Source organism: Triticum aestivum, chromosome 1B, assembly GCF_018294505.1.
Source record: "Triticum aestivum cultivar Chinese Spring chromosome 1B, IWGSC CS RefSeq v2.1, whole genome shotgun sequence".
In the NCBI taxonomy this organism is placed as follows: Eukaryota; Viridiplantae; Streptophyta; class Magnoliopsida; order Poales; family Poaceae; genus Triticum; species Triticum aestivum.
The window spans coordinates 585,015,157-585,029,080 of record NC_057795.1 but is presented as its reverse complement, the minus strand read 5'-3'; the positions used below and the strand labels follow the sequence as shown (position 1 = coordinate 585,029,080).

At 49.2% G+C, this 13,924-nt stretch overlaps 1 long non-coding RNA gene across 1 annotated transcript; it reads left to right on the top strand.

Annotated features, from left to right (window-relative positions):
• The first annotated feature begins 669 nt into the window (after positions 1-669).
• Positions 670-1,634, top strand: LOC123096187 (uncharacterized). Its single transcript, XR_006446496.1, has 2 exons — positions 670-1,013; positions 1,088-1,634. It is a non-coding gene; the product is annotated as an uncharacterized lncRNA (long non-coding RNA).
• The last annotated feature ends 12,290 nt before the right edge of the window (positions 1,635-13,924 follow it).

Here is a 13,924-nt window from a genome sequence, read left to right as displayed (position 1 = left end):
CGGACATGGTCACCGTGCCCCCAAGACCGAGCGTGCCGTGTCCAGACTCGAGACACGGATCGATCGGGCGCAACGATCCGCCGGAGACCGTATCCCATGACCACTTTTTCTTCTCCGTTTGATCGATCCCCTTGCCTTGGTCCTCAAGGAGACACCATATACAATATCAGTCAACAGAATATCCAGGAGGCTCCTGTTGAAAGGAGCATTTTTAAGCGGCATCATCTTGCTTTATTACTTGGAATTCAGGTCACCGTTAACTTGTACGAGAAAAAGGCGAGACTTTGGTGTTGTTAGCACATGCAACACCAGCTTGTGCCGCAAAACTAACTACGCTGCTGCCTTCCTATACAAGTGGTTTGGTCTTGGGTGCACCCAACATGTACAATCCTGCCGTTTACACTTACAAACATACCACACTGGTCACCTTGCCGAGCACCGTTCCTCTGTTTAGCAGCCATTGCTATAGTCATACATAACTCGTGGCACGATCTACATGCTCCCCCCTCCCCCTTGCCTAAGAAGAGAATATGTGTACAACGAAAGTACTAATCTGAGCTCGAGCTCAGATGAGCTCGATATCCAGAATGTCAGCCCGCGCTAAGATTCAGAACACCACGTGTATTTTATTCGGTATTCGAAGATGTATGTGCCGCTATTTTCCCGGACCGTGGCCCACTCAACTACTGTATTAATGTCGAGGCCGTCATCTCCCCGTGAGGCGGCTCAGACGGTGCGCTGCGTCGGGGCCACGGCTCAGACGTTACATAAGAAACGGCGTGCTTCCAAATTGGTCTTCCTCTCGAAGATTCCTCCCCCGCTGTCCCCCACGCCTGATCTTCAACCTCACCGGCAAGGACCAGATCGGGAACGATGACTACCTCGTCTTCTTCTTCGCAGCCAGAAGAGGTTCTCCTGCTGATTCCATGCCCAACCTGTGGCCACAAGGTGGTCACCTTCATGGCTTCATCTCCCGAGCCGGAGCATGCTTCTACAAGTGCGTCAGGAAAGATGTAGTTCTCCTTGCCAGCAAATTTCAATTTTCGCATCCGGATCCCCTTTCTGAAGATCAGCACGCATCATGCAGGCTGGGTTATGACAGTTCATGAGATCCAGTGATATGTACCTGTCGGAGCTGACTAGGGATGGCTTGTCCCAGCCGTACTTACTGCATCAGCCTCTAGCCGTGCATCCATCCGCTCCCCTTCAGCAGAGATCCAGGTGAGAACACACTTTCGTGGACGGCAGCCAGGCAGAGATCCAATCAGCTCATGCGTGCCCAGCCACAGATGCAGCAAGCTAGCCCCGCCGGTGTTGCACCGCACTGCTGATCGACGGACAGCCAACGCACGGCCCTGCTGTTGGCTGGAACCAACCTGGTTCTTGTGATGGCTATGCTGTACTTAATCTTCGTGCAGCACAGCAGTTACTTTAGTACAAGAGCTGTGTAATAAGGAGAGCTGACTAGTAGTTAATTTGCTAATTCTAGTCTGTAGTAAGGACCCGTGTGTAGCGCGCAGTCCCAAGTTGTATTGCTCTGTTTTGTGTTATCTCCACCGCTTATGCTTTTGTCAGAGCATTATGTACCTAATGATGGTTATCTCTAAATAAATTTTCAGGTTCTCTGCCTGCAATTTTGCAGTTGTCCATTTTAATAATTTTCATGAATCAAAGTACTTTCATAACTTTTTAACCACTCATTTTTTATTCACCATGTCCAGTCACACTAGTCTGTTTGCATAGATTCATGGATACAAATATTCAAACAGCCCCTTAGTCTGTCAGAACAAAGTTGCATAGATTCATGGATACAAATATTCAGACTTTGAAATCAACACTGCTTCTAGATTCATAGATTCACTCTTTCAAAAGCAGTAGCCTCTGTACTGAACCTTCTGGATCCATTTTACCTTTCTTGCATAGATTGACACACTGTATTCATAGATATAAACATTCACACTTTTGAATTCGGCAGTGATGCTTTCATGCATTCACATTTTGAACATTGTTGTTGTCATACATTCGATATTTCAGAGAAAAAGTTCCATAGATTCATACATATAAAGATTCAGTCCTTGAAATCTACATTGTTTGTACATGCATAGTTCCAGACATTCAGTATTTTAAAAACAGCAGCATTTTGTATTGAACCTTCATGATACATGGTAGCTTTTATTTGGATTGAATGACAGGTACAATTGTAACAGAAAGTTCACGCATACTATTTATATCGAGTAACATTATTGCACAATCATCCACTGGCCTTTGCCGCTACATGCCGCAGTTATTTACCAGTACATAATACCATGCTTTATATTACAAGCACTTTTTCAGGTCCGAGATGTCGGATGAAGGAAGTTGCGAGGGGGAGACGGCTGACGAAAACCTACACGGAGCTAGTCACAATTCAGTACAGAGTGGCGACCCAGCTGTGTGCCACCAGCCCCAACCTCTCATTTGTTGGTGAAGCACGCTGGTCGAAGACTCGAAGTTATACAGGCATTCAATGAGTTCAAGCATTTTCTTGTCACAAGCATCGGCGCTGGCAGCATGCTCAATCTTAGTTCAAGCATTTTCTTGTCACAAGCATCGGCGTTGGCAGCATGCTCAATCTTCAAATGCATACACATTGCTCGCCATTTAGACGGAGTCAAGCTGAAACTACCGCTTACGCAGGTCAGTCTTAAGCAGTACTGAACTTTATCATTCCATCCTTGCATCTTCTCAGCCAAGTTTTTCTGCAAAATGCATTTCCAACCAGGGTTCACACGTCGATGCACATTTGTTTCACAGCACAATGTTTCCAAAACCAAGAAGGATGCCCTGCATGAGTGCTTCAAGCTGCAGGGTAACTTCTCAGCACACGCGCATAAGGCACAATGGAAAGTTTTAGCGCCGTCCGACTCAGCCTTCGACGACTAGGAAGCTACATTACCCAGCCACTGGACAAACCATCATGCGCCACATCTCTTAGTTGTTGCTTCACCTAGAGTATTTTGGTCTGTAAGAATTTGCATGCTATGTTGATCCCCACTGGCAACCCCAGATTCCTTGTCATTCTAGCAGACACTGCGGTTGTACAATCAATGATAATTCTTGTCAGCAATCAAAATCAGCATCGCTCTCCATTCCATGTATTGATATAATTCTCCTCCAGATGTGGATAGTGTAGAGCCTTACGTTCAAACCTCCCCCCCTACTAGAGCCTTGTACCCTAGTATTTGCATGAACTAACGTATCCGGGTGTGCCTTAGCACGATGCCCTTCTGCACCTACTGCACCAAACATTATCAAAGTCAGTTTTCGGACTTAGTAATAATAGAAAAACCATAACATTCTGCACTCTTAGGCCCATAGTTTTTCAACTAGGATTAATGCAAGTTAAAAGAAAACTCAGACCGCCCCCCCCCCCCCCCCCCCCCCCCCCCATTATCACAGTCAGTTTTCGGACTTAGTAATAATAGAAAAACCATAACATTCTGCACTCTTAGGCCCATAGTTTTTCAACTAGGATTAATGCAAGTTAAAAGAAAACTCAGACCCCCCCCCCCCCAAATCACGGCAACCACATGATTATAAGGCCATGTTTATGCACATTTCCACCCCCAACACAAAAACCATAGGCTCACATCAGGTGAAAAACAACATTTTAAAACCAGAATGGAAATGCATGCTATCAGGCCTTCAGTATAGGTATTTGTCCCCATTTTTTTGTGTACCTTCAACATTTGTGTGCACACACTCTGCTCCTTGCCTTGAGCTACCGCCAACTTCTAACACTGCGCGCCATCACCACGAGTTCGTTTGTAAGATGAGGATGACTGACAAATATGCAATTTCTATGGACCCGAGATCACCTATAGTACCCCTAAAAGTGTATCCAGAGTTGTTGTCATGACGATGCAGTGTTCCAATAGTTTCTGGAACCACTCCTGCATCTGCTTGCACGGTACCTTCACGGTTTTCGGCAGCAGCGCCACCGGCTGTACACAAATCGGCAGTAACATTTCAGAACTACCAATAAGAAATCAACCATAAGGAAACAAGCTAAACCAGGACACTCACTGAGGGAGTCCCGGACTAGGGGGTGTCCGGACAGCCGAACTATCATGATCAGCCGGACTCCAAGACTATGAAGATACAAGATTGAAGACTTCGTCCCATGTCCGGATGGGACTTTCCTTGGCGTGGAAGACAAGCTTGGCGATACGGATATGTAGATCTCCTACCATTCTAACCGACTCTGTGTAACCCTAGCCCTCTCCGGTGTCTATATAAACCGGATGGCTTTAGTCCGTAGGACGAACAACAATCATACCATAGGCTAGCTTCTAGGGTTTAGCTTCATTGATCTCGTGGTAGATCTACTCTTGTAACACACATCATCAATATTAATCAAGCAGGACGTAGGGTTTTACCTCCATCAAGAGGGCCCGAACCTGGGTAAAACATCGTGTCCCTTGTCTTCTGTTACCATCCTCTAGACGCACAGTTCGGGACCCCTTACCCGAGATCCGCCGGTTTTGACACCGACATTGGTGCTTTCATTGAGAGTTCCTCTGTGTCGTCGCAATCATGAAGAATGCCTTTTCCCGTCTTTAAAGACGGCGCCGTCGTCAAGGGAGCTTTGGCCGCCGGCCAAACTATCCGGCTAGGTGGTTCTTTTATGATCGCCTGTTCGGCCACCGCCCCGACGATGACCTCTCAGGTCATCAAAAGCGATCTTCACGTCAGCTCGGAATTCGCCGAGCAGCTAGATTCGATTGAGCTCTCCTCCGTAAACGAGCTCTTGGATCGCATCGCCGCCCTGGGAGTCGCTACAGACTACGATCAGATTGGTCTTAAAACCGATCTGAGAGAAATTAACTCTCCCCAGGCTACCCACCACGTTGTTGTGGTAGAGGAACAATACGGCGACTCTTCTTCTATGTTAAAAACCAGCTATGTCCGGATTCTCGATCCCTCCATGTCGGATTCCCACGGAGGGACGAACGTCAATCAAATACTGAACCTAAAGTCAGGCATCGGACCAGATTTGTTGAAAGGCATCCAACAAACCAAGCTTCCAAATCTGGAAACTTCTTGGCCTTTGAGCCTCAGATCGGGCGGGGTTCCGAACTTAACTCCACCCGCCCACCCAAACATAAGCGATCTATCTCAAATACGGCAAGAGCCCGATGAAACAGTACATCATTACTGGGCCAGATTTCTCCTGGTTATGAACAGGATAAAGGACTGCCGTGAAGAAAGCGCGATTTCAATTTTTTGCAACAATTGCACGGACAAGGGAATCATAAACGCCATAAGTCGTCGCGAAGTTACACGCTTCACCGACCTAGCGACCATTGTACAAAAATACTGTGCGATGGAGAGCGCCTGAAAAACCGAAACCAGGTTTTGGGATAATCCGGGACTTATAATGCTGCGAAAACCGAAGTCGAACTCCCTAAAGAGTACGGCGCATACTCCAATTGGATCATGCATTTCGACGGCTCCAAAATGTTGGCTGGCTTGGGGGCTGGCGTCGTCTTGACGTCCCCAACCGGAGACACAGTCCAATACGTGCTTCAAATAATGTACACGGACTCCAACAATGCAGCCGAATACGAGGCCTTTCTACATGGCCTCCGGATGGCAATCTCCATGGGTATTCAACGCCTAGAGGTGCGCGGGGATTCAAACCTCGCAATATCCCAAGTAAATGGAGACTTTAACGCCAAGGATCTGAAAATGGCAGCCTACCGTAACGCCGTCCTAAAAATGTCAGCCCGATTCGAAGGACTCGAATTCCACCATGTAGCCCGGGATAATAACCAGGCAGCAGACGTATTGGCACGCATCGGCGCAAAACGCGACGCCGTCCCTCCAAACATCTTCCTGGAGTGGCTCTTTAAGCCATCCGTATTATGGGAAGAGGAGTCCAGAAATAACAATCCGGAACCAACTGCATCACCTAACGCAGAACATTCTGACACAATCGGTGGCTCAGCCAATGAAATAACAGATTTAGCCCACGAAATACTGGCAGTAATTGCCCCGTGGACGGAACCATTCCTAGCCTACTTAATCAGGCAGGAACTTCCCGAAGACCAAAATGAGGCCCGCTGCATAGTTCGGCGATCTAAAGCCTACAAGGTCCATGAGGGAGAACTTTATAAGAAAAGCACAACCGGAGTCCTTCAAAGGTGTATCTCCGAAGAGGAAGGGCGAAATCTCCTGGCTGAAATTCACGCCGGACTCGGTGGGCACCACGCTGCCGCCCGGGCCCTTATAGGCAAGGCCTTCCGTACAGGATTTTATTGGCCGACCGCCCGGGCAAATGCTCAGGACTTAGTCCAACGATGCGTCGGTTGCCAGCTCTTTGCTAATCAGAGCCACATGCCACCCACCGCCCTCAAAACTATACCCAATACTTGGTCGTTCGCGGTCTGGGGGCTTGACATGGTTGGACCCCTTAAAGGGGGAACTCACAAGCACAAATACTTATTGGTCATGGTGGACAAATTCACCAAATGGATAGAGGCCAAGCCGGTTAAAACGGCAGAATCCAGACCTGTGATAGACTTCATATCCGGGGTAGTACACCGTTTTGGCGTCCCCCACAGTATCATCACTGATAACGACACGAATTTCACGGCCGACGAGGTTAAACTCTGGTGCAAAAACATGGGCATCAAGCTCGACTACGCTTCAGTCTACCACCCTCAAACTAACAGTCAAGTGGAACGAGCAAATGGTCTAATCATGAGCGGCATCAAACCCAGATTAGTGCGGTCCCTCACGGAATCTAACACACACTGGGTAGAGGAGCTCGACTCCGTACTCTGGGGGCTGCGGACCACGCCAAACCGCACAACCGGATTCACACCATTTTTTATGGTATACAGCGCTGAGGCAGTTTTGCCCTGCGATATAATTCATGACTCACCTCGCGTGCGCATGTACGAGGAAAGAGAAGCCGAGTTGGATCGGCAGGACAGTTTGGACGCTTTAGAGGAGGAGCGCGACGTGGCAAAATCCCGTTCCGCATTCTATCAACAGCAGGCTCGAAGATATCAAAGCAGAGAAGTACGGGCCAAAACTTACAATGTTGGCGAGCTAGTTCTACGCCTGTCGGACAAGAAAAAGGACAAACTTAAACCCAAATGGGAAGGTCCCTTCATCATCGACCAAGTCCTTACCGGCGGTGCATACCGTCTATGCAACGCATCTGACAACCGACTCGAGCCAAACCCATGGAACACAGCCCGTCTCCGAAGATTTTACGCCTAGCGCCGGACTCAGGGTTCGTCTCCTTCCTCCATCCACATTTCATATTTTTTCGCTGTCTTTGTTTTCCCTCTTTTTTCCCACCTTTTTTCAGTACAAACCTCTTGAGGGCTAATCTGCGCTTTGTTCGCACTGACTCGATGTGCTACTTGCACTCGTTATACCTGGGGGCTTCTTTAACAGAAGCTTATTTATATGGGCTTCATGCCCAACACATGTGTCACACTTCCGCATGTACCTTTTGATCACCATTATATGCATCGATATGACTTAAGTTTTGGCCAAGCCGGGTTGCCTGGCTCCTGTGGTTACCCCTACGTTCCCAATTGTTCGGCTAGGAGGTAAAGGGAGCACCTCTGCGATTGTTACTGTCGGGTCAGCCGGATGTGTACCTCAGACTAGGTGAAGCCGAAGGCTAGCGTTCTTAAGGGAATATTCGGTCGGTGACCTGAAAGATGATTTATTACTTACTTATTTATCTACCCCCAGATACTTTTCTGCTATTTTCGCAGTCCGGACATGCACTTTAGGGCATGCCTCCCAGGGAAAGGAACCCTTAACGGAACTATTCTCCCTGGAAGATGTTTCTTACTAACCATGTAATATAACATAGCTAGTTGGGCACTTGTCTGATAAAGCAATTATGACCCCTACGCCTTGTCTCCATGCATGCCCCGGTTCTTTCATAACCGTAAGGGTATTCAGACACACTCCGGACTCTTGGGTCCCGAGGTTGAAGCGAAAAGGTCCGCAAAGACAAACGATCTACAATCCGGCTAGAAGGCATTTTACATGTCATTTTAACATTACATCGTCAAACTGACTGATTGTACTCCTCTTCAATCCCATCTAACAGGCTGTCTAATTTACAGTCCTGTTGGGAATATTTCGCGGCCAACTCTACTTGGCCGTACATCAGGCTCACAGGGATCTCCTTCCCATCGGGCCCCACAGGTCCGACCTCGGCCATGTGGTTTGGGTCAGCCTTCGGGTACCGTGTCTTCACCATGGCCCAGGCCTCCCTGGCGCCTTGACGGCAAGCCGATATCTTCCACAGACGGAGACGCCGCCGTACTCCCTGAAGCTTCTCAGCAAGCCCTCCAAGACCCTCAGGTAGGGAGACGGAAGGCCATAAGGCCTGAACGACGCCGCTCATCGCCTGCTGAACACGTTCGTGCAGTTGCAGCAGCTTGGGAAGAGGGTCTCCCGTGGAACCAGGCATCTCCTCCGCCGGACGACCCGTGAGCACACCTACAGACACATTTCTGTCAATCGACTTCCTCGCCGAACTCTTCTTTTCAAAAGAGTTTGCTCAAGCACTTACTATAAATGCCGCGACGAAGCCGCCGATTCTCCTTTACGGAGTTAGACAGCTGGACCCGAACATCTTTTACTTCTTCGCCCAGCTGGGTGTTGGTATCTTGGAGTTTGTTCCTCTCCTGCTGCACCCTCATAAGCACCCTCTCGCCGGCCTTCAACTGGCGCAGCAGCTGTTGCTTGTCCGGATCTAGTCCGGCACCCTCTGCAATATTATTGTCAGACTATACACACACGCCGCACTTCATAAACTACTTCTCTTTTCAAAATATGAATTACCAGAGGGGGTCTCCGTGGCTCCCCCGGCAGCGGCTAGTGCGGCCTCAAGTTGGGCCTTGCATTCTTGAAGCTCTTGAGACAGGTGGGTATTCTTCTCAGTAAGATCCTGCATAATAAATGATCCTTAAATCAGTTAGTTTAACTATTTTAAGTCTCGGGGGCTACTGGCATATATAACTATTAAAATTCCTTACCCGTATGTCCTTTACATACTGCTCCGTGGCTCTGGTTAAACCATCTTGAGCAGCACGGAGGTGCGCGTCTCCCGCATTAAAGGCATTTAACGCCTCAGGGGAGAAACACGCGTCACGAAGAACTGTCCGACGGCGCCTGTGATTCATGGCGCTCTCCACCTCAGACCTGGTGGCGGACAACCTGTCGGCATCCTCCGTTGGAGGAGCATCCGGCTCGCGCCTTGCGCTCGCCTCCCCCTCCGGACCAGGCGTTGGAGCTTGGCTGGCGGAGGCTTGGTGGGCACTCTCTCCGGACTCAGTCCGGCGAGCGCTCTTTCTCCTGAAAGAATCATGAGCACTAATATGCCTCCCAGGAGTCTTTCCCTTAAAAGACAATGGTGCACCATACCTTTGCGGCGATGTTTCGATTCGCGCCGCACTCCTCTTCCGCCCGCTAGGCCGCACTGACCTTGTTTGGTCAGTCGCCGCGGGCTCGGCTTCCCGCCGTAAAGGCACCTCCTGCCAAGCACCATTGGTACACGATGGTCAGAAATAAGCATTAAAAAGTAACAGTGTCAGGACTTCGGTCGTACTCACCTGGGAAGCCGGACATAAACCGGGGTAGTCAGCCGTAATGGCGACTAAAGCATTGTCTATGCTGAGCTGGTGGAACACCCCGTCAATCAATTCCACCTTTATGTCCGGATCCTCTTCGGAGGCCGGATCAAGGGATCTTCCCGGATCCTCGGGTTGTGGAGTTGGGCTTTTTATGCCCTCCACATCCCGGTGCAGTTCCTGCGTTGAAATCATAAGGTAAGACACTTATCTTTGAAAGCACGGATCAGATATATAAATGTCCGCTTACCTAGCTTCGAGGGTTATTCATGAAGAATCCATTCAATGGACTCGTGCAGAGAAAGTCCTCCTCCTCCCCCTTGTACAAGCCGGACAGGATCTTCACCAGATCGGCGGCCGATCCCGGTCCCGTGCGGCCATGATGGGTGGGGTCATTCTCCCCGTTTAAATCCCACATGGGGTGGCCCCTATGTTGGAGCGGTTGCACCCCTCGCATAATGCATGTGGCCATGACTCCAATCATGGTTAATCCGGAATGGGCTAGTAGCCGTATCCGGCCCATCAGATAGTGGACGCTCCTATCATCTTCCCGTTGAGGGCTCCGCGGGCGCCAACTCAGGCGTTTCTTCAGAGGAGCGTTGCTAAACTCCGGGAGGCCGATCCGAACTGGATCCGGCAGCGGGGCGTCTTCCATATAGAACCACTCCGAAGGCCAGTCTTCGGACGCCTTCTTCGAGGTTCCGGATAGATATCCGGTCCCGGCGATGCGCCATATTTCGGCTCCGCCCACTTGATATATCGACCCCTCGTGAGAACGGGTTAAGAGGCAAAACAGCCTCTTCCACAGTGCAAAATGGGGCTCGATGCCCAAGAACAGCTCGCAAAGAGCTACAAAGCCCGCGATGTGCAAAATGGAGGCAGGCGTGAGGTGGTGAAGTTGGAGTCCATAGAACTCCAGGAGCCCCCGGAGAAACGGATGTATAGGAAATCTGATTCCCCTTATTAAGTAGGGGACGAAGCATACCTGCTCTCCTTTGGAGGGATTGGGGACGCTCTCCGCCTGCTTCCCCCCCTTGTAGGTGGCCAGTCCAGCTCGAACGGGAACCATAAAGGCCGGGGGAAGGTATCCCTCTGCTTGGAGCGTCACTAACTCGCTATGCGGGACTGAGCATCTCCTCCAATCTCCTGGCTGAGGACTGGGAGCGCGAGAAGAGGAGCCGCGTCGACTGTCCATGTTGGAATGGATTTTTTGTCAGATGCGCCTCGATGAGTACTTGCGGAAGGAGGATGGTGTGATTTGGATCTGGATCCTCGCCTCTCTTATAGGCAGCTTAGCTAGGGGGTAAAACGTAAGAAAACCCTGGCTTTTCGCATTCGTACAACACGTGGAAGAAGGTAGAAACCAAGGAGCGCAGCATTTATGAAGCAACCGGACACTATCCGGCAAACACATGAAACATGAAGGAAAACCCGCCTTGCAAACGCCGAAGACAACATACGCGCCGGACTCGTCGTCATTGAAGCCTGGTTCAGGGGCTACTGAGGGAGTCCCGGACTAGGGGGTGTCCGGACAGCCGAACTATCATGATCAGCCAGACTCCAAGACTATGAAGATACAAGATTGAAGACTTCGTCCCGTGTCCGGATGGGACTTTCCTTGGCGTGGAAGGCAAGCTTGGCGATACGAATATGTAGATCTCCTACCATTGTAACCGACTCTGTGTAACCCTAGCCCTCTTCGGTGTCTATATAAACCGGATGGCTTTAGTCCGTAGGACGAACAACAATCATACCATAGGCTAGCTTCTAGGGTTTAGCCTCCTTGATCTCGTCGTAGATCTACTCTTGTAACACACATCATCAATATTAATCAAGCAGGACGTAGGATTTTACCTCCATCAAGAGGGCCCGAACCTGGGTAAAACATCGTGTCCCTTGTCTCTTGTTACCATCCGCCTAGACGCACAGTTCGGGAACCCCTACCCGAGATCCGCCGGTTTTGACACCGACACTCACCATCATTCCTCCTTGTTGTAACAGTTGGCACGACTATACTAGGCGCATCAACCGCCCCTACATTTGCTTCCACCCTGACCCATGCCACCGACATATCATTTCTGGGGCTGTTCATACAGCCTGATGATGTACACAGGTTGTGTCACACACACTTCCATGAATGAAAAAAATAATGCATTGTAATTAATTCACAATTACTGTTTTTCATACTTGCGCGTGCACCACCACCATTGTCTTCACCACTAGCAATGTTGCCATCATCACTGCTAGTGTCATCGGTTTTTGAGCTTTCGATTGGACAGATTGTTTGAACTATGTTTTGAGAACCAAACTATCCTCCGCCTCTTATTTATCCCTCTTTTCCCCTTTTTCTTGACTTTCCGGCTCTTAGACCTCTTAACATAGATCTCTGTCCACCACAATCGGCACTTCCAGTACTGCGACTTCGCCCTGCAAAGGATACATTTTTTCCACTTGTTCAACAATCATATTCTCATTCTCTGGAACGATATTGTTTTGGGAATTACCTCCCGGTTTGATTTCGTTGTCCGTTCAATGTGGCCAAGTTCCAAGCTTGCCTGACCACCTACACCTGCAACACAACCACAAAATCAGTGGAACCTTTTGCCACTTGAAAATCTTGTTATTACCAATATTATTGGTCTATGGATTTACTTGACGCTCGCCCCCCTTCCAGCAAATGGACTGAAATTTCAACCACTAGTCTCAGTCAAAAGTTTGTACTAAGCGAGCACCCACACACTATTTCCTGCATGCATTTCGTCCTCTCGACAATAAGCCGACTCTTCCCATATCGGATGTCAAAGCCCTTCCCCACGAGTATAGATTGTAGAAGTCGTATGCCTCGCCTAAAGAGTCGAAAGAAGTCCCAAGTACTGGCGTGATGACATTTTCAGTTGGGTTGTCACCATAACTCCTAACAACTTTCTCAAATGCATTGATGCGTTTTAGGAAAGGGGTTCTGCTCGATGCTGCAGCACCTATCCTAAGCCTGAAAAAGACACATCCATTTTCTGAACATGAACTGCCTAAATTCAGTAAGCAGGATTCTACCAGTAGTTCTGCTAATTCCACGCTTTTATCCAGTCATGCCAAGTTTCTCTAAATCCCTAGAGATCTCGCTGGGACAAAAATTTCCGCACAGACCTCTTGTTCCAGCTAGGCGCTCGGGGATTCATCTTCCCCATTGAAAGCTCTGAAGTCGGAGGCGAGTTCTCCTGTCCGCCGCCTCTTCATTCACCGCCAAAATCTGCGTGTCCGCGCTCCCCACCGGCCGTTGCAGCTCCGCCACCTCCTGCTCCACCACCATACCGCCATGCCTAGACACGGGCTGGCACCAAGCTCTCATGCTTCGTCTAGCACAGCAGAACTGATTCAAAGCCAAACAAGATCCTTTCAGTGACGAAACCAGGCGCCTAAAAATTGAGAGTTTGAGACGAAGACGCCATGGAAGCAAGGATCTACGTACCTTCTGATTGGCTGCATCAGAAACTCCATGGTGGCTCGCCGCCGGCGCTCCTTCTCTCCTGGTAGAATCGCCGCCCTACGTAGAGAATACACTGGAACTTGCATCCAATTAGTGCCTCCACCAACAAACGGAAAGTGAAGTTGTCAACGGCGGACGGGCGTTCCCCTGCACGTCAAATCTGCATATTCTAACCCCGAAGCATGGCCCACCACCCACCGCTGCCTCGTACGTATTTTTCCACAGTTCGCATTTTCCAGCAGCTCACCACCGCTTGTATAAACAAATGACACAGATCTATATGCACCAGCGAACGTGGTGGATATCGAGCCCATTTGAGCTCGCGCTCAGTTACTCCACGTCCTACGTACTATAGTTAATATCTTAGTATGTATCTCGATATCAGTATGCACAAGACATAAATTTTAATTTTGTACATGTTGCTTGTTGAGGCATGGTGCCGTATGACTAAATATATAAAGATTCATAGGAACAAAAACTTTAATTACCACTGCGTTGGTGATGTTTGGGATCCAACGGCGCAGCAAAGCGCGTGTTTGCTTCTAGTCCCGCCAGATCATCGGCTTGCAGTAAATCCTGATACATCACGGACACTTACATCCTAAACAAACCTAGTGCAACTCCTAAGCCGGGCTCAACTAGCACGCTATTTCCAACGACTCCGAGTAGGACTCCAACCTGCATGAACCGGACTAGTACTCCTACGCATCTCATCAATCAATTAACTCAAGATTACTACTAAGAGTCATTGCTGCCATGGCTGGTCATGGTCGTATTGAGAAACAAG